General features: G+C 42.4%; 1 long non-coding RNA gene across 1 annotated transcript; it reads right to left on the bottom strand.

Moving 5' to 3' along the window:
- Positions 1-222: 222 nt before the first annotated feature.
- LOC128344079 (uncharacterized) lies at positions 223-10,474 on the bottom strand. The gene is made up of 3 exons (XR_008315662.1): positions 10,443-10,474; positions 3,028-3,158; positions 223-1,518 (listed from the first exon to the last, which is right to left on the bottom strand). It is a non-coding gene; the product is annotated as an uncharacterized LOC128344079 (long non-coding RNA).
- Between the last annotated feature and the right edge of the window lie 9,262 nt (positions 10,475-19,736).

Raw genomic sequence — 19,736 nt, 5'->3', positions numbered from 1 at the left:
CAGTTAATAAAGACTTTTCACCAGTCTGATGCAGAACATGATTCCCTTGCTTTGTAATTAACATATTATCCCCAGGGTGCTAACTCCCACATAAGCAGCTTGAGATTCTACCCTAGCGGAGATGACAAGCCGCGAATGTAATACTGTTTCAGCTGAGATTAAGTTGGCTATTTAAACCAAACAAAACAAGTTCTCAGGAATCAGAAAGAGTGTTGAGTCTTTAATGAATATTTGCTTGCCAAATCATACTTACAATGTTTTGTTGTGACTGAAATTTTTACACTCAGGTCTCCGGCAAGCTGGAACTTGAAACCAATTAATGAGCTCCAAAGACAAACAGCAGCAGCAGCAGCAAGAGAAGAAGCTGACACCCGTGTGCAAAACACACACACACACAAGCAGCACTAAGAAATGCATGCTTCATAAGAGGAGAAAGAGGGGAGGGCACACCTTAACAGCCTCAGGGCAGTATTTTGCTTTTTAGTGAAACAGTCATCCAGTATGAATTAAAGTCTCTTTCCTGCTGAGGTTCAAGCATGAGGCTTGGCTTTGAAGATGAAAATAAAGTCACTCTTACTAGTGGGTTATGGAGCTGCAATTTTTGATAGCAGCAAAAAGCCATGACTCAGCCTAGACACAATGGGGGGTGGGGGATAGAATCTAGTATAAATCTGCCTAGGGAAGCAAAGTCCTAAGCAATTAAGAGGACTGAGCGAGGTCTGCTGAGCCAGTCTCCAGACTGGTTGTGAGCTAGCTTTGCAGCTAGGCCATGCCTGCACAGACAGGCAGGCAGAAGTGATGCTGGATAAGGGAGAACCTGCAAGGATGCAGGGCGGTGGGTGGTGTAGAGGGAAATCCAGGATCTGGTTGAAGATATTTCTTGAGGGAAGACTGAGGTGGCTGCATATTAGCTGGCTGAAAAGCCAGCTAGTCCATGCCTTGCATAATTTGTGGTCCACCAAGCCAAACATTGTTTACTAACCATGTGCAACAACTCACCCGAGGCTTCATAAATGTCATGTTGTTGCCTTGCCTAGGACAGCAAAAACATGTGAATTGTCAAGTCCTAGGAGGCTCAATATATGGATGAGTTCCATCTGGTAGTCCACACTATTGGGCTTAACTAGAGCCCAATCCAGGCATTATGAAAGTGGGGATGCTATACAGAGTGAGCCCCAGAGAACAGGCCAGCAATCCCTGCCCCACTATGTCATGTGCTAAAACTCCATACCCACGATCTCCACGATCACTATATTTGTCTGATGAGACAAATGCTGTACTCATGGAGACATTCTTCCTATGATTAGAATGCTGGGGCAACCCAGTGTTCTATTACAGGAAGAATCTTTCCACAAGTATTTGTATGTAACTGTGAAGAACAAAGGGCTGTAATTGTGGAGAACAAGGATGTGTAATTGTAAAATGTAACTGTGGAGAGCAAGGGGTGTGGTTAAAGAGCTGTCAGTCCAGAGGCGGGGCATACAGGCGCGCACTCCACTGGATATTGATGTTGAGTGTCTGCAAGGAGAAGAACAGGGGCTTAGGTATCCTACTACTTACCACAGAACCTAATATTAAAAGCCTGTCCCTGATTGATGCCTTTTTGACTAGTGTAGGAGTTGATACAGTTCTTCTACATGGATACACTCTATTATAATCAGTAAAAATTAGAAGAACAAAATTCATCCAAATCTCAAACATTTTTTTAATTTAAAAAACCTGCACAAAGACATCATTGTTGAACCCTAGAATATTCCATGTAGAGATGTGCAAATCGATTTCTGTCCAAATCGATTCAACTCAAATCTGAACAATTCAAGTGATTCAACCTCGAATCAAATAACCCTTGAGGTTGCTTACCAGATTTCAAGGTCAAATCAAATCACCCTCAATTCAAGCTCAAATCAATTTGGTGGTTCGAGCCTCCATTTTGTCCCCTCTAAGCTTCTGCCATCACTGCCAGGGGTGAATTTTTAGGAATTTTTATGACTCTGGGTTGCCAGTTGTGAAATGACTTCTTCAAAGGAAATCCCTATCATTTCGCAGCTGGCACAAATGGAGTCCTGCCAGCCAACCCTGTTTGGTGCCCACTAGCCCTTAAAAATTTGGCAGAATCAATTTGAATTTGAATTGAATCGAATTCAAATTGAATCCACACAGATTCTATGGCATCAGATTCGAGCTCGAATTGAATCACAAAAAACAATTTGTGAACATCCCTAATTCCATGTATCCGGTATTCTTTCCAATTAACCAAGACAATTCAATTCCATACATTTTAGTGTGTGGAAAGCTAAAAATTCCAAACCAATTTGCTTTTTTCTCCTTCCACATGTTAAAACATAGGAAGCTCCTTATACCAAGTCAGACTATTGGTCCAACCAGTTCAGTATTGTTCTCGCTGGCAGCAGCTCCCCCAGGTTTAAGAGAGGGTTTTTTTCACCATCCTACCTGGAACTGACTGGGATTGAACATGGGGCATTCTACATGGAAACCAGAGGCTTTACAGCTGAGCTACAGCCTCTCCCCAGCAGCACTATAAATGCTGGGCAATTTTATCCAAAGATATAATTGAATCCTTCCGTCTGTGCATGTACTGTACAGCATTTCAAAAGTTAATAAAATCTCCCTTCTGTTCTGTGGACCAGGTTTGGCTATTTTGTCTTTTGCTTGTTGTTCCTTACTTTAACTGCTGATCCACAAAAGTAAAGCCTCCGTTTTTGCTATTCTCAGCAGTGCAGTGACTGCCTCCATATCTTTAGATCTAATTTTATTACTTGCCCCAGTAAAACGCCTAGAGGGATAATGAGAAATAACAACCTGTAATCTCATGTATAAATAGCAACACTATTTTCCTGTAAGAGACAGGTTTGGTGTTTTTTTACTACATTTGTAAGTAATCAGCATTCAACCTTCTGCACTTCTAACACAAAAATACACATCTAGAATACTCCAACTTTATTTCTTTGGTGTGAGATGGTACTGATAAATTATCTTGAAGTGGTTCTCTGTAAAATGTATACTTACCGAATAAGTTGTTGCAATTTGCTTTGGGCTGAACTGCACAGGTTAGCACACTCTTACTAAACATGGTTCATTTCATTTTTATTGGTGCTGAAATAATTCTTATGTCTCTATCTGTTGTACAGCAATACCATCTGCAATACAAATAAAAACTTGTTTTGGCTTACTGTTTGTAATTTTATCCCATAATATTTTCAAATACATGCAGGTGGAAGCAGTAGGGCAGACGTTCGCATACTACTGAAGAAGGCAGTGAAAGGGATGTGGATGGAACCGTTTTTGCCAGTTTGGCTCTAATCTGGAACGGATTTGTATCAACTTTGTCTGGGCTTGTGCTTGGCCGAACCGATCTGGTTCAGCCATCAAACTGGCCGAGCTGGCTTACGGGCTAGCTCAGGGGAATCTGGCTAGAATTCCCCTTTACAAGTATAGCCCCTGAGCCAGCACACAAACCCATTCTTTGAACTGGACACCAGCCCGGTTTGAACTTGGACTGGCACCCCGCTTTGGGAGTTGGTCCAGTTCGAGCCCGGAGCGAGCCGGCTTGCACATCCCTAGGCAGCAAGGTGGGAATCTGGCAGCTCCTGAAGATCTCAGGCTGCCCCTTTGGGAGGCAGCATGATCAGAAATTGAATTTGTCCCACACTCCTGCATCTGCTGTGGCTTTTCTTTAATGGACACATAGCCAGTAAAGGGGGGAACCATATACAATGCTGTGTCTGGAACATGAAACAGAAACATGCAACGTAGTAATAAGGAAAATATCCATTAAATCCAACCTTTCTCAGTTTTGGTGGTATGCCTATGGAGCTCCTTGGAGAAACTCACATGGATGGCACCAACTTTTATATTTTTATGGCATCTGAGACTTTTATTTGAGGGCATTCCAGCAGATTGCAGCACCTGGTTTTAACTTCTATTTTACTGTTCTACTTGATTTTACTGATTGTGTAGCTACTGCTCCACTCTCTTTTACTGAATCCCTTCCATTGTTTTCTTATTGAATACCTATGTTGCCCTAGCAGCTTTGTGCTGAAGGGTGGCTTGTAAAATTTCTAAATGAATAAGGAGACTCAATCCTTTGTCCACTTACTTGAACACAGTAGTGCTTACAACAGTGTAAACACGCACAGGACTGGGCTGCACAAATCACTGGTTAAATGTTAATTCAGAAGCAACCTCTCAGTCGTGATTCAGTTCCACAAGCAGGTTCTTTTTTGTCCAGTTTAACTGTGCAGAAATCAAGGCTTTGTGCGTTCCCTCCCACCCTCCCAAAGGTCAGACTTATCAGTGGTTCCGGAAAGACTGCTGGGAAGGCTATAGAAACTACGCTATGACTGAACCGTGGCCTGGGGATTCATTGCCTTGAAGAACACAGTCACAATTCCTGGTTGTGTCATCAAGAGATAAAGAGGCTGCTCAGTCACTTGAAATTCAATTTGTACATTACTCAAGTCTACCCCACCTCTTTCCTTCATGGTACCTAGCAGCTGCTTGCTGGCGCTCTGCATTTCAAATGCCTGAGTTGCAGCATGCAGTTTTATAAATGGGATAGATTTTGATTAATGTAACAAGCTGGAAATAGACAATGATGTAATGCATATTGCTGCAGACACGGGAGAGGGAACAGGATTAAATCCTGCTTGCAAAGAAGAAACACTGCAGCAGAGGTTGCCCATATTTATATTTTCATAACACCTTGAATATACAATACTGAAGATTTAAAGCTGTAATCCTGTTAAGTTCTGAAGCACTCCCTCCAGGTGACTGCACTGACTTGAAGTTGAAGGTGAGATTAAAAGTATGACTTTGAATGAGTTTCGGAAGGGGACATACAGTGCCTCTCCAAAACACTCAAATCTCCTACAAAGGCATAAATGCTACAAAGGTCTCTAGCTGCCAATACAACAACAAAAACCCCAAACCAGCTAGGAAGCTGTCATGCCAGTACTATAAACATATGTATTAATATAATGTCCATAGGCATGGAGTTTTTCACACAGGGCTTTTAAAGCCCTTTAGCTCGCATCTCCAGAATGGAGGGTGTGCATATTGCGCAGATTTACCCAGAAGTCCCTGTGAGATATCAGCGAGTACTTCACACACAATTCGAGTTTTTCACTGTGCGTTGAGAGTGCAGCCCAATTTATATCTGGGTTTTTAAAAAATCCACTTTTTGCATTGTTTTTTGGGGACAAGTTCGCAGTAAAGCCTCGCAGAAAACTTGCGGTAAAGCCTGCTGTGTGAAGACCTCCCATGTGTTATAGGTAGCACAGGGCCAGTTGGGCATTCCAACTACCCCCCCCCCCTTTAATTGCATGGAGAAGGCATGTAGGCACCCCACCTGGCACATCCACACCTAATTCCCTGCGGGGTCATATCTGAACCTAATGTAGAGGGGAAATTCAAACAAAACCCCACTGGCACACCAGATGAGGGAGAGACATGAATGCCATGCCCCTGCCTCATGCAATTAAAGGGGACAGATTAGTGTATCATCTAAAACTGATTCATGGTGCAGTATAGTTAGAAAAGTATTTATATTTTTTGATACTACTAACTGCGTACTTTGGTACACTTTGTTTAAGGGCAAGGGTGAATGTAACATACAACTATACTTTAGGGATAGGATTAGTTGGTGAGGCGATTCTCACGACCACAGGAAAGTGGGCTAAGAGAGCCTAGCCCGCTTTCCTGTGATCATGTGTTGCAACGGGAGCTACACAGCTCCCAGCAACAAACCACAATAAGTACCCCTCCCCCTTAAACGAGGTTAGTGAGGTCAAAGCGCACTGCTAACCCCGTTTGACTGATTGTGTGCTGCCACGACGTGGCTCCGCACCACAGCAACACATGAGTAGCCCCCTGACTGGGAGGCTCGAAGCTGCCTCCCAGCACGGGGGTCTCCTCAGAATGCCCCCCACGCTTGCCTGGTGCTGCAGCTAGTAGAGCTAGTAGCTGCCCTCTTGACTCCTGGGCCATGGAGGCACACTGAACAGTTCCTGGGAACTTATTGGTGTGTTGTGTTGTCTTGTGTGGAATATGTATATTGGAAGCATGACATGATTGTGACATTTCCATCATTGCATCATGCACAGCTAATGTAGGAGCATTGTTGGTGTGCAACACATGACGGGTGAGCAATGATGAAGATGCCAGGGACACTGTGGTGTCCCCTTGATTGGCATGCATGTTGGCAGCTGTTCCTGTGCCGCTGAGTTTTAATGCTGTGAGTGCAAACGACAATTACATTTCACTGGCATTCATTTGGATGTGGTGGTCAGTGGAGCAGCAAGACCATAGGAATACCCTGACCAAAGATTCTTTTAAAAATCTTAATGGGATATTTCATATTTGTTCTTGCATTGTATCACTGCATACCACAAGATTCAAGGGAAAAAACCTAGAGCATAATTATCTGAAAATCTAAATCTGAATGAGACGTATCTCATCTGTATATAATATCTGTATATTTATCTGGTTAATGTTTGCCTTGGAGGGGGGGTCCTATTTTTTCAACAACATCTCACATAGCTGAGCATGCACTGCTCCCTCCTGCCCTCCCTCCCTCCCTCCCTCTCACACACACCCCATGAATAGTGAATAGCAAACAGTGTTAAGTGTCCTTTTGTGAATAAGACATAGGATGAAATTTGTTCAAATTAAACTATTCAGCACAGATGCATAAGGTCTATTTTCTTAAAATTGAGATCATTTCTCAAGCAATTCACAAGTAAAGAACAGACCCACATTCAGAATGTTCACAATGAATAATTAAACTGGTTCCAGGAGCAATGCTGAAGAGTGCTAGAAGCTGGCAGGGGGTAGACTGAGTTTATTTTATGAAAAGCACACAGAACCATTTCACTGGAAGAAAGTATATTCAGAGTAATCAATGGGCAAATGAACTGAGCATGAGCTGGCTTAAATTTTAAGCTACCATATAATGTGATTAAATAGGGTTTAATAAATAAATAAATAAAAATAGCCGGCATGTTTCTTTGCTCCATGCAAGATGGACTAAGGATAGTAAATACATAAATAACATGGTGAGCATTTGAAAAGTCAGACTATGGTCATTGGTCAACACATCAATAAAACTGCACTTAGTTAATAAACATTGTAGCAAAATTATGAGTACAACCTGCCATAACCTGCTGCTACACAACCTCTTTTCATTTGTGGTGTTTGTACAATCTCATCCCATCTTTGTACTTTTTCCTTTCCTTTCCTTTCCTTTTTTTTTTTTTTTTTTGAGCTAGATCATAACATCATAAGATATTCTCCATGTTAACTGAAAACATTCCACACTGCTTAGGGTAAAAAATCAAGCACACTGCAGGGCCATTAATGGACTCAGATACTAGAGTTCATGGAGGTGGGACATGTGTGTCAGCACCTCCAAGGACACTGTGTATTCATAGGCTCCAATTTCCATAGGAATAAAGCAGTCCTAAGGAAACATGCTCACATTCATTGGGAATCAGGGGAGACATATGGGCATGGATTTCTCACAGTACCTGTGAGCAACATTCTGGGGAATGCAGGTGGGGGAGTAGCTTGGGCTTGAGCTATAGTTTAGTGGCTGTAATTTGGGACTCACAATTCTGAGGCTGGTCCATCAGGATCTGCTGCAGGCTTCCTTTGTTGCCAGTGTTACAGACGTGAGGAGCAATAGTGGGAATGGGGAGCTTAAATTTAGCTGACCTAAAATTTGTCTCAAGTAGCCAGACATGATAAAGCAAGCAAGCTGTGCAACCTCCTGTAGCATGATCCAAAGTTCTGATGCCATGAATCACAAGTCCACCAAAGCCACTAGATCATGACTCTCTGACTGATATACTATGCGAGAGTACACCATAACAATGTGATTGTACAATTTGCATAACATTGTATTTGCATAAATTTTGCAAATGCAAAAACCACACAAATTGCATTATTTGTTTGTTTGACATATTTTTATACCGCCCCAAACTTACATCTCTGGGCGGTTTACAAAATAAAAACAGAAAGTAAAACAAAAACAAAAAGTTTAAAGTTAAAACAAAAAGAAAAAGTTTAAAACATTACAACAATTTAAAATTTTTAAAACAATATTTTAAAACAGCATTAAAACCATGAAAACAATATTAATTAAAAGCCTGGGTGAACAGATGCATCTTTAAAAACATTTTAAAAGCTGTCAGAGATGGGGAGGCTCTTATTTCACTAGGGAACACATTCCAAAGCCTCGGGGCAGCAGTGGAGAAGGCCCATCCGAGTGGCCACCAGACGAGCCGGTGGCAAATGCCAACGGACCTCTCCAGATGATCTCAGTGGGGGTGGGGTTCATGATGAAGATATTCTCTTACAGAGGCGTATCTAGGGAAAATGGCGCCTAGGGCAAGCACTGAAATTGCACCCCTGTCCAAACAGGAATGATGGGACTTGTAGTCAACAATATCTGGAAATCCCTGTTAAAAGGAACATTGTACCATCTAGACATGGTTTTTGATCAAAACCTGAAAAAATGAGCCATCTCTGTTAAAGACTTAGAACAACAGTTTGGAGTTATGTGAGGATTCCAAGTGTCATTTTCTCTGTCTCATCTCATGTTTTTTAAAAAACATGACTTTGTCCTAGACTAGAGGATCACCTGCCCAAATAGCCACTAGCAAAACAGGGGGAGAAGAAGGTGGTGGTGGGTCTATAAACCAGTGAATGATTCCTGCCAGCCTTTGTCTTGTGATGACTGTTAACTCATGATGGGGTATATGTGCATTCACCACACTAGAGCTTACTTTGGCACCAGGAGAGAGGAGGATGCATTAGTTTGCCACACTAGACAGAGGAATTTGCAACAGGGGCAGACAGCCAAGTTCTGCCAGGGCCAAAACCAGCCCCTGCCAGACTAAGAAATCATTGTAATTTGCCCCTTCCTGTCACAAGCAGTTTGCTGTTCTTTTATTATTGACTCTAACTCTCAGATATCCCAGTAATGGATGGAAAATTCAGGGTTAATTTACAAGAGACACATTTTCTACATGTTTCTTCTGTGCAGGTGTTGTGCAGAAACCCATGGGTAGTGACCGCCAGGGGCATAGCAAGGTTGGAATGGGCCAAGCTGAGATTTTAAAATGGGCCCCCAGCCCCTCAAAGTCCAGGCCCCCAAGGATTTAAGTCTGATATTTCAAAATAAGTATGCTGTCTGGAAATACATTTCACTGAATACACACACTTCACAATATATAGAGATATACATCGAGTACTGTATATTTGTGCTTCTTTTAATGCCTAGAACACACTAGCAACACTAATTTTTAAATTGGCCCCCTCTCTGCAGATTAGCAAAGGAGACTTTCAACCATGCAGGGTGAGCCTATGCTTGTTTTTCCAGAATTCTGAACAAATTCAGTAAAGTTTATTCCAGGTTTTTCACACAAGGCTTTTAAAGCCCTTTAACACACATCTCCTCTGGAATGGCAGTGCTGCATTCACATGTTGGCCAGATTTACCCTGAAGTCCCTGCAAGTTATTGGAGAGCAGTTCACACACAAGAGAAATGAAATGAAAGCACAACACATGCTTCACAGTTCTCACTCAGACCTTCTGGGTTGCAAAACAACTTGAACATAAGTGCATTTATAAATGAATGAATGAATGAATGAACAAATATTTGTTCCAGAAGTTTTTGTAATTTCCTGCCATGAAACAAGCCACTTATAGGCCTTTTTAGATAGTAAAAAGTCAGAAATTTAAAGCCAGAAATTTTTCAATCTGTTTTAAATTAAATATTCAGAGACTTCTCAGTCTCTCCCTCCACCCCATATGAAAGCCCTATGGCAAGCAGATCCCTATATACCCAGGGTGGGGGTGGGGTAACCAGAAAAAGGAATTCACAGTCTATCTTGCAAACACTGTGCTGGGTGGTCTGGGCAGAGCGTCTGCAGCAGAGAACTCTGCCTGCCTCATTCCTGGCTTGCTTGGGGCCTGCCAAGTTCAGGCTTCAGTGGGGCCTACTGGGAGGCCTCTCTGGAAGCCCCGCCCACCCGCCGATCAGCTGAGAGGCGGGGAGAGAAGAGCTCTGCAGTTTGCAGGCTGCTCAGATCCTAGGCCTCACCGATCCTAGGCCGGATCCGGAGGCAAGGCAAGCAGGATGGCAAGTGGCTGAGGGGCCCTGGGGCTGGGCAGGTGGGCAATGGAGTAGGGGTGGCAGGAACTGGCATGGTGCCCCCTCCTCAGTGGTGCCTAGGGCACGTGCCCTGGCTGCCCCCCCTCAGTTCCACCTATGTTCTCTTAAATACCCAGGGCCCAAGCTGTTTAAGGCTTTATAGGTTATAACCAACACCTTGTATTTTGCCCGGAAACTTATTGGCAGCCAGTGAAGCTCCTTCAATATGGGAGTAATATGATCTCTCTGAGATGACCCAGAGACCAACCTGGCTGCCGCATTCTGGACCAACTGTAATTTCTGGACTACATACAAGGGCAGCCCCACATGGAGCGCATTGCAGTAATGCAGTCTGGAGGTTACCAGCAGATGTACCACTGTTTTGAAGTTGTTCATCTCAAGAAATGGATGCAGCTGGCGTATCAACCAAAGCTGATAGAAGGCACTTCTGGCCACCGCCTCAACCTGGGAGAGGCTTGGATCCAGAAGCACCCCTAGACTGCATACCTGTTTACACAAGAGTAAGACCTTATTTCTAATTGACTTACTCTTTTGTGATGCAATTTGCACAACTTGTTCAAATTGTGCCAACACAGTGCTACTAGGCTGACATACTCTTGCACAGTATGTCAGCCTCTCTCTCTTTTTCTATATGTATGTGTACGGGGGGGGGGGGATTATTGTCCATGGGCAATATTGTGTACTGGTCACAACTGTAAACATAAATGGCATGTCCACCTGACAGTTTCTCAAACCTCTGACTAGCTGCCTTCACACATCTAATTGTCACGAGCCACACAATACTCTTTAAAATTCATGGCAATGCACAGACAGTCAGGAAAGAGATGTGGTGGTCAGAAGGAGAATTTACAGATCCATTACAAGTGTAATATAGTGTACACTAAAAATAGATAATTACATCCAAATAAAACAATACACTTTAAAAGCATAGTCCCAGGAATGAGGAAACCTTCTACATAGCTATTTTCTTAATAACACTGGTGATACATTAATTACCATTCCAGCTTACTGTCAAATATTGGTCATGTCTATGTAGCCAAAGCGATAAAGGACCATAGCATAGAAGAGACAAAAAGGAAGTGATTCAGCAAGTGAAGTTAACACTTATCTCATTAATTTAACAGTACATTGAGTGTGTCTATCTGCAATACTCGGTTGCTTTTTTTCTACGTTTTATATGCTTTGAAAAGAAGGATGGTTTTGAATTCTTGAGGAAAGTGAGCATGATGGCATGGTTGAATGGGAAAAATATAGGGAACTGAAAAAAGACTTTGGGCAAAACATTTATTACATGAAATTTTTTGGATGGATGAAAACTTGCCCAGGAATAAGAGAGCCAAAATGTAGTGGACAACTGCTTAAATTTGTAAGGGGAAATGGAACTAGGGCTGAAAATCTGAATTCCGACCCAAAATATTCTACAAGCCCCTCCAAAACACACCATATTGCAAAGAATTCACTCAAGTAAGTGTCACATTTGCACAATTGAACATTCTTTATACTGTACTCACACCACCTGCTTTCTCATGATGCTTCAACCTTTGTGCACCACACCACCTTTACTGATGTCATGTCAGCTTTTGTGATTTCATTCATGATGGCAAAGCATCACATTCATTCATTCATTCATTTGTAATTACACTGCCTTTTGTTGGAATGGTTCCTAAGAGGGTTTATAATATATATATTTGCAGTTTAAGCAATTCACTTCTTAAAAGAAATAATAATAATAATCCAGAAATCAGTAGCAACAGTAAAGGAATGAAAACAGAGCCTCAGAATAAATAGAACAGAAAAGGAACAAATGAGAATTCTAAAGAATAGAGACCATCAGAGAGAGAAACTGTGAGAACACCCACTGATTACGGATGTGCATGAACCGCGGTTCAAACCACAGTTTGAGCACCTTTTGGAAATGGTGCACAGGAGCTGTAAGAAAGTGGAGAGCAATTCCTTATCTGCTTTCCGCCACCCCATGCAGCTTCCTGCTGGGGTGGTGCTTGGCCCAAGTACCCCCATGCAGCACCAGCACATACAATCTAGAGGTGCTTCCATTTACCGCTCCTAAAAGGTGCTCGAACTGCGGTTCAGAGCACAGTTCGTTCACTTCCCTGGAGGACTTTCATCAGTAAATCTTAATGTGTAAAATGGCTACTTATCCAGCTTGCGGGGGAAATACAAAGCCAGTGGTGCAGCCATCCAAATTGCAGTTCAAATTAGTAGTCATATTTTCTTGTAACAATCCAGTACTCAAGATCAGGAAAAGACAATCCTTCTATACAGTAGCAGAGCGGAAATACCAGCGGCCCCTGTTCAGCCCACTGCTGGTGGCCCCCAGCCAGCCACACCCCCTGCACCTGACATCAGCACAGCTCCATTTTTGAAAAGTTCCAGCCAGTGCTGGGTTCCCAGCCTGCCTGGAACACGTCTCTCTGCTGCTGCAAGCTGGGAGAGGTGCTCCGGGCCATCATACAAATGTGGTGCCGGCCAAAGTTTACTCGCAAACAGTGGGTGCAGCCCTATTTGCTAACATGACCACACCCCCTGTGTGTGATATCAGATGTAGGAGGTGTAGCTGGGTTGCCAGGAGCAGTTCCTAGCACTCAAGAACCACAGCACAGCCCGGGTTCTTTTTTGGGGGGGAACCCACACAATGGTGGCTCCACCTCTGCCTCTATCAGGGGATCTCATCAGGTTTCATGCATGCCAATAAATTATGGAATGTGTGTTCTTATTTATTTATTTATTTATTTATTGTGGCTCCAGAAAAGTCCACGGAGATCATGTGGTCATAAATGCTCAGAGAAGCTCCTCCACTATTCTTCAGCGTATGTGCACAAGAGGAGGCCACTATGTCCTTCAGCTCTTGAACTGTTCCAAGCCAAGTCATTAGCCCAACTACACTCTGGCGCTCAATTGGGTCCTTTTCCCAAAATCGTGACTTTGGACGGGTACAATCCGAGTTCCTCAGGGCAGCATTGCGTGTATTTTGCCCGGAAACATATTGTTAGCCAGTGCAACTGTTTCAAAACAGGCATAATATGGTCTCTCCGAGTAGCCCTGGAGACCAATCTGGCTGCCACATTTTGAACTAACTGAAATTTCCAAACTATGTACAAAGGCAGCCCCACGTAGACCGTATTGCAGTAGTCGAGCCTGGAGGTTACCAGCTGGTTCACCACTGTTTTGAGGTCGTCCTCTTCAAGGAATGGGCACAGCTTTCGAATCAGTCGAAGCTGATAGAAAACACTCCTGGCCATGGCCTCCACCTGAGATACCAGGGTGAGGCCTGGGTCCAGGAGTACTCCCAAGCTGTGTACCTGCTCCTTCTGGGGGAGTGTAACCCCATCCAGCACAGGGAGATCTAACTCATCCCTCAGATTCTAAGCACCTACAATGAGCACCTCCATCTTGCTTGGATTCAGCTTCAATTTGTTATCCCTCATCCAGCTCATTACTGCCTGTAGGCAGGCATTTAGGGAATTAACACCATTTCCTGATTATGCAGATGAAAAAGAAAAGTAGATTTGGGTGTCATCAGCATACTGATAACACCCAGCACCAAATCTTCTGATGACCTCACCCAGCGGTTTCATGAAGTTATTAAAAAGCATTGGTGACAGAATAGAGCCCTGGGGGACTTCATATAACAGCTCCTGCTTTGAGGAGCAACTGTCACCATGCTCCACCATCTGGAATCTACCTGAGAGATGGGAGCGGAACCACTGCAAAGCAGTGTCTCCTATCCCCAGCTCCTTCAGAAGACCCAGAAGGATACCATGGTCGATGGTATTGAACTCCGCTGAGAGCTCCAAGAGAACCAACAGAGTCACACTCCCTCCGTCGAATCCCTGGTAAAGGTCATCCATCGGACAACATTAAAGCTTTTAGCTGTGATTATCAATTATGCCTTATTTATTTATTCACTCATCCATTCATTCATTCAATTTATATACCATCCTTCCTAAAGTGGCTCAGGGTGTTTTGCATTAAATAAAAAAACATAATAAAACAATTAAAATAAAAACAAAACATTTAAACCAGATTAAAATTAAATTAAAATTAAAACTAGATATCATTAAAAGCCAGGCTAAAAATATGGTTCTTTAAGGCTCCCCTGAAGGCAGACAGATTAGGTTTTATTGGGTTATCTTGTACTAGAGAGGTCACCTTCAGTTGATCTAAATTTAAACCATTTCAACATTAAAATCTTAACTCGATGTAGATTAAACGATGTCAGATAATATACATAAGTAATTGACACGTTTATTCTGAAATATCAGTTAGCAGTTAGCCCTAAAACACCAGTCCTTCTCTATCTTTCAATATAAATGTATGCCTTTGAATTTCAGCATGATAGAAAATGATATAAATTTTCATTAAAGAAAACACTCTATTATGACAGCACTAAATGAATCATCTGCAATCACTTTTAAAACTTGATTTATTCCTTACAGTTGGGAAGGCTGTATGTTATAAAAATATTTTCACTGACAAGCATGAAATATAGACCATATATAAATAAAGAAGTGTATCTGTCTATATAGTCAGCCCTTCAGGTTATACTTGGTCACATTTACTCCTTTCATAATACTAGGGGGGAAAGAAAACAAATTGACCTCCTCATACAGAATAACATAAAATTCATCATAGCTGAAGATAATATTTTTTCTGGAGCAATTCATATTCACACAGCTTTTGTGAGATGTTCATATATTTGGTGACACTGTGAAATGTCACTGAAGAAAGGCAATTTGGTTTAGCCTTGAGCAAACATGCAAGAAGTAGACTCTGCATATGCAAAATCTTTTTTCTTCTAAAGAAGAATTTCTTTCTCTTTGTGTGCACACGCATCTCTCTCTCTCTCTCTCTCTCTCCCCCCTTTCTCTTGAATATATATAATACACACTGAAGCTCAGCTTAGCCTAGTGACGTGCTGCATGATAAGAACTTGGTTAGCAAACATGTTGTGCAATCAAATGACTTCAATAACAAAATCCCCAGCAGAGTATTTCAGAGCTAACTGCATTTGCACTCTGCAAGATCAATGCTTTGTCCTCATTGATTTTCTTCAGCTGGGGTACAGGACTATGCACAAAGTAAGGCTGTATTCCCAGACTTCTCCATGATGATTTCCTAGCTAGTACTAAGGATGCCTACCTCAGTACTATAAACAGGAGGTTATAAAAGTATAATATAGCCCTTCTGCTATGGGTGCATGATAAACAGAGCACTATAAAATATTCCAAGGTTGTTGTGATTCATCATGCAAAAAAGCATTATATCGGTGCTAAACCCACTCCTCTTTATAGCATATACAGCTCCCAAATAAATGGGCAAAGATGCCATGCCTACAAAATGAAACACTTTGCATAGATTTATTTAAGCCTGGAGACATTTTAAATGTAATATAGTTTCCTTTCCAGCACAAATCCAGATCGCAAGGCAACATATAAAAAAGAGATAATTCCTTGCAAGTCTGAATGCAGTACATCTCCAGGACTCAAAATAAGCTTGCAGTTTACTATGAATACACATTTATTTTTAAACTACCTGCACGAATTATAGCAACGTATATCATCAGAACATGACAGCTGACAATCCTTTTATTAAGGAGTTGTCGTTTCCCCACATGCCAGGTTTGCAGGCAAGCAGAGGAAATCCATCACATTTCTGTGTCCAGCAGAAGACAGGAATTAATGTAATGTAATGAGGTCTGTGCACAGAGCTTTAAAGCCTGAGTCTGCTTCATAGTTGGACACAGGAAGAAACAGAAGCAAGACAGCAAGCAATACAATGGCCTGACAAGCTGAGAGGAAATACATTACTTCATCCCTTCTATTGTAAATTGGTGGAGAGTCAGAAGCCTTCCCCAAGGCTCTTGGGGCTTTGCATCTTTCTTTTTAAAAATATACATCTTCTAAAAATATATATACACCTAAACATGTATGTGTTGATGTGACATACAGGTGTTTGAAAATGTGTACATCATGAAGTTGTTCTTGTCAGAGAGCCAGGACTGGCTGTTGTTCCCTATTGTTCTATGAACTTAGGTTTGTTTCTTGTAATGTGTGAAATGTTTCTTAAACAGCTTGTGAACACAGAATAAAATTAAACATCTTTTGGAGACAAGGTAAGTGAGTACATAGTAATTTTTAACAAAATTGTACAGAAGGTGTTATTTTGTACTGAGTATACTTCAATCTTTAAGCTTACTTTATATATTTATTTGCAATATTTATACCCTGCCTCTTCAGTGCATTACTGCTTGGGGCAGCTCACAAAATTGGTAAATTAGATAGAACAATATAAAAACAACATAGAATTCACAGAAACCAAATTTAAAAACAATATAACATTTATACAAGTCAAGGAAACCACATTTCAAAGAGCAAGTTAAAAAGTTTAAACCCACCAGATATGAGCTGCAGATAAAACATTTACAAGTCTCTCTTAAAATATGTCTCTTTAGCTGTTTTGTTTAAATGCTTGAAGGAGGGAGCATGGAGAAGCTTTTCTCAGAGGGTGCTCCAAAGTTGAGGGGCCACAACTGGAAAGGCCCTGTCTCAGATCAGAGCTCATACTTCATAGTTACCTAAGGCTCCCACTCATTCTTCCATCCAAACCACCAGCAGACTCAATATTTGCAAACTAGGGATGTGCACGGAAACACGGAGGCGTGGTCCGGCACTGGGGGGAGTGTGTCTTTAAGGGGGGGTAGTACTTACCCACCCACACCGCTCTTCCCCCTCCAGTGCTGGACTTTCCAAAAATGTTGTTGGGGCAGCAGAGTTCCTCCCTGCCCCCCCTGCCCCCGTTGTTGTCTTCAACGAGTTAACAAGTAGAAAAAGCTGGCGCCACGCATGCACCCTTCGTGGCGCGCACCCGTTGTCACCGCTGGTGCGCACACCGCATACATCACAATGATGTATGTGGCATGCACGCGCGCCAGCGGCAAAAACGAGCGCGTGCCACAAAGGGTGCATGCATGGCGCCAGCTTTTTCTACTTGTTAACTCTTTGAAGACAGCGACGGGGGCAGGGGTGGCAGGGAGGAACTCTGCTGCCCCAAAAACGTTTTTGGAAAGTCCAGCACTGGAGGGGGAAGAGTGGCGGGGGAGGGGAAGTACTACCCTCTTAAAGACACATTCCCCGCCCCTGCCGAACCGCCAGACCAGCCGAATTCCGGACTGGTCCGGAGGCCTTTTGTATGGCCCCGGACTGGTCCATGCACACTCCTATTGCAAACTAAACGCTAGTTCTTACAGAAACCTCCATGCAGGGGGTTTAAGCTTCTAAGAATATGCAGGGCTATGGCACCAGTGAGTTGTTGCTCAATCAAGATTGTGTCCAAACATTGGTTACTTGGAGCCAGCAAATCCACATGGGCACTGTACACACAATACAATTTATGTCTGGACAATGGTTCTTTTACAAGGTGCATGGGAGGGGCACTGGCAGAGAAAGTTATAGGAAGCTGGAAGTGTTAAGCACTTATCCACATGCTGATTCTCCCCTGCCACTCTCCATTTGCCTTATGAGTGGAAAACCCAGCATTTGGAGTGTTACTCTCAGTGGCTGACATCAAGACTTAACAAAGCACCGTGCTATGGAAGAAGTACTGGTGCTTCTCCACTACTCATGAACTAGAGGTTACAAATTTCAGCCACCACTCCTTTCCAAAAAGTGCTCTGTGCCACCCAAAAACATGACCCCGAGGGTTGTGCAGTCTTCATGGACATATTTTAAAGTGTCACAGAGTGCCTCCGGGAAAGGGGAGGTCACCAGAATTTGCCACCCTGTGCACTGGAGCAGCTTTAGACTGGAACTCTTCAGAAGCACCATTGCTTTGTTAGTCTGGCTGTCAGGGGGGGAAATTAATGGATGATGATGATTCACTAGTTACATTTATATTGCCTGCTTGCTTAAAAGATTTATAACCTTTTGACCAAAAACTAGTCAAGAGTACTTATAATTCTATTGAGAATTTTACCATAAAACAATCAAATACACTGAAACAGACTTGTAATTAAACCTCCAAAATGTGCCACCCATAAAATATTTTATCTTCCTGTTGTGGAAGAGCTTAGCCTTTTTAGCCAGGGAGGTGGGACTTCTCTCTTCCTTTTAACCCTTCTTATAACCTTTTCACTGCAGGCAGTGGCAGATTCAGCAGCACTGGAGGCTGGATGCTGCCAATTGCCATCTTTTCCCTCCCTCCCTCTAGATTGAAGCAGGACCCTACAATGAGAGTTGGGATCATTTTCTGCCTAATTCTAGAGATGGAAACAGGCAGCAGCTAATTGTGGGATTTAATTTAAGTGTGCCAGGCACTGATGAATCTGCCATTACCCACAGAGATGCAGAGAGAGAGAGAGAGAGAACGAGAACTAACTGCCACCATCACTCACCTGGAAGTAAAGCAAGGTCACCAATGGTGATCAGACCAATAGGCACTGCACTAATAGACCAATAGGCACTGCACTAAATTTCTATAAGAACCAAGATTAAACAACAGCAAATATCAGAGCAGGAAAAATGTAAATAAAAACCAGTGAGCCACCAAATGTAAAAGCTGCCAACAACCTAAGCAAACAAACAAGTTTTCAGCTGATGCCCAAACAACAATAATAGTGAGGGAACATAGCAAATTTCCATGTATGTCATTCCTCTTCTCCTTGGAGGCCAAACCAGACATGACATGGGAATCCCATAACTGGAACACCCAGCATATTTTTCTTTTTAAAAGAAGAAGTTGAAGGATTGGGCTGATTTCTATTAGAGTCATGATGTGGGTGGAGGGCCATCTCACTCTTCACCTCAGAATCATAGTCCTAATGCTTTGCCACAAAGGAAAATCATATGGACACATATTGTGTGTGTGTGTGTGAGAGAGAGAGAGAGAGAGAAAGAGAGAGAGAGAGAGAGAGAGAATTCAGCAAATCATGTAGGGGAAGGGAATTAATATTCTCCTCATGCCACAGGACTGATTCAAAGTGCCCCCACAGGTCTGATTTGGAAAAAGAAGAATTTGGGACAGAACTCTAAGAATTTCAGGGGGAAATTTCAGCTGCACCACAAATTTGCTCAAATGTTTGCTTAAATATCTTATCACAACCAAGTGAATTTGAAACTGTATCTCCACAGCCATCCAAGGACTTCAGCCAAGCTAAGATGTGCCGCATCAGATATATGTGTGCTGCATAAAGATGAGTTATTTTAGATCATTATATAGTTCAGCATGAGTCAGATTAAAAACAAATTGCTGGAATCTTGGCAATGGCTATATTACACACACACACACACACACACACACACAGACACACATATATATGAGACACATCCTACTAATGGAGCACATCAGTTATATTTAATCCTGAGATCAACTGTTTCCTTGGATAAATACCAAAGGTTTTGACAAGTCACTTAAGCTACATTGCTTGCATTTAATCTAATTAAGTCCTATTATTTTATTTATGTACTTATTTTAACTCAATTAATCATATTGTTAAGTCTTCCTGATGTCAAGGCTCTGGCATCCT

The sequence above is a fragment of the Hemicordylus capensis genome, chromosome 2, assembly GCF_027244095.1.
Source record: "Hemicordylus capensis ecotype Gifberg chromosome 2, rHemCap1.1.pri, whole genome shotgun sequence".
Classification (NCBI taxonomy): domain Eukaryota; kingdom Metazoa; phylum Chordata; class Lepidosauria; order Squamata; family Cordylidae; genus Hemicordylus; species Hemicordylus capensis.
Note: the sequence above shows the minus strand (reverse complement) of the source record. Positions and strands in the feature narration are given on the sequence as shown.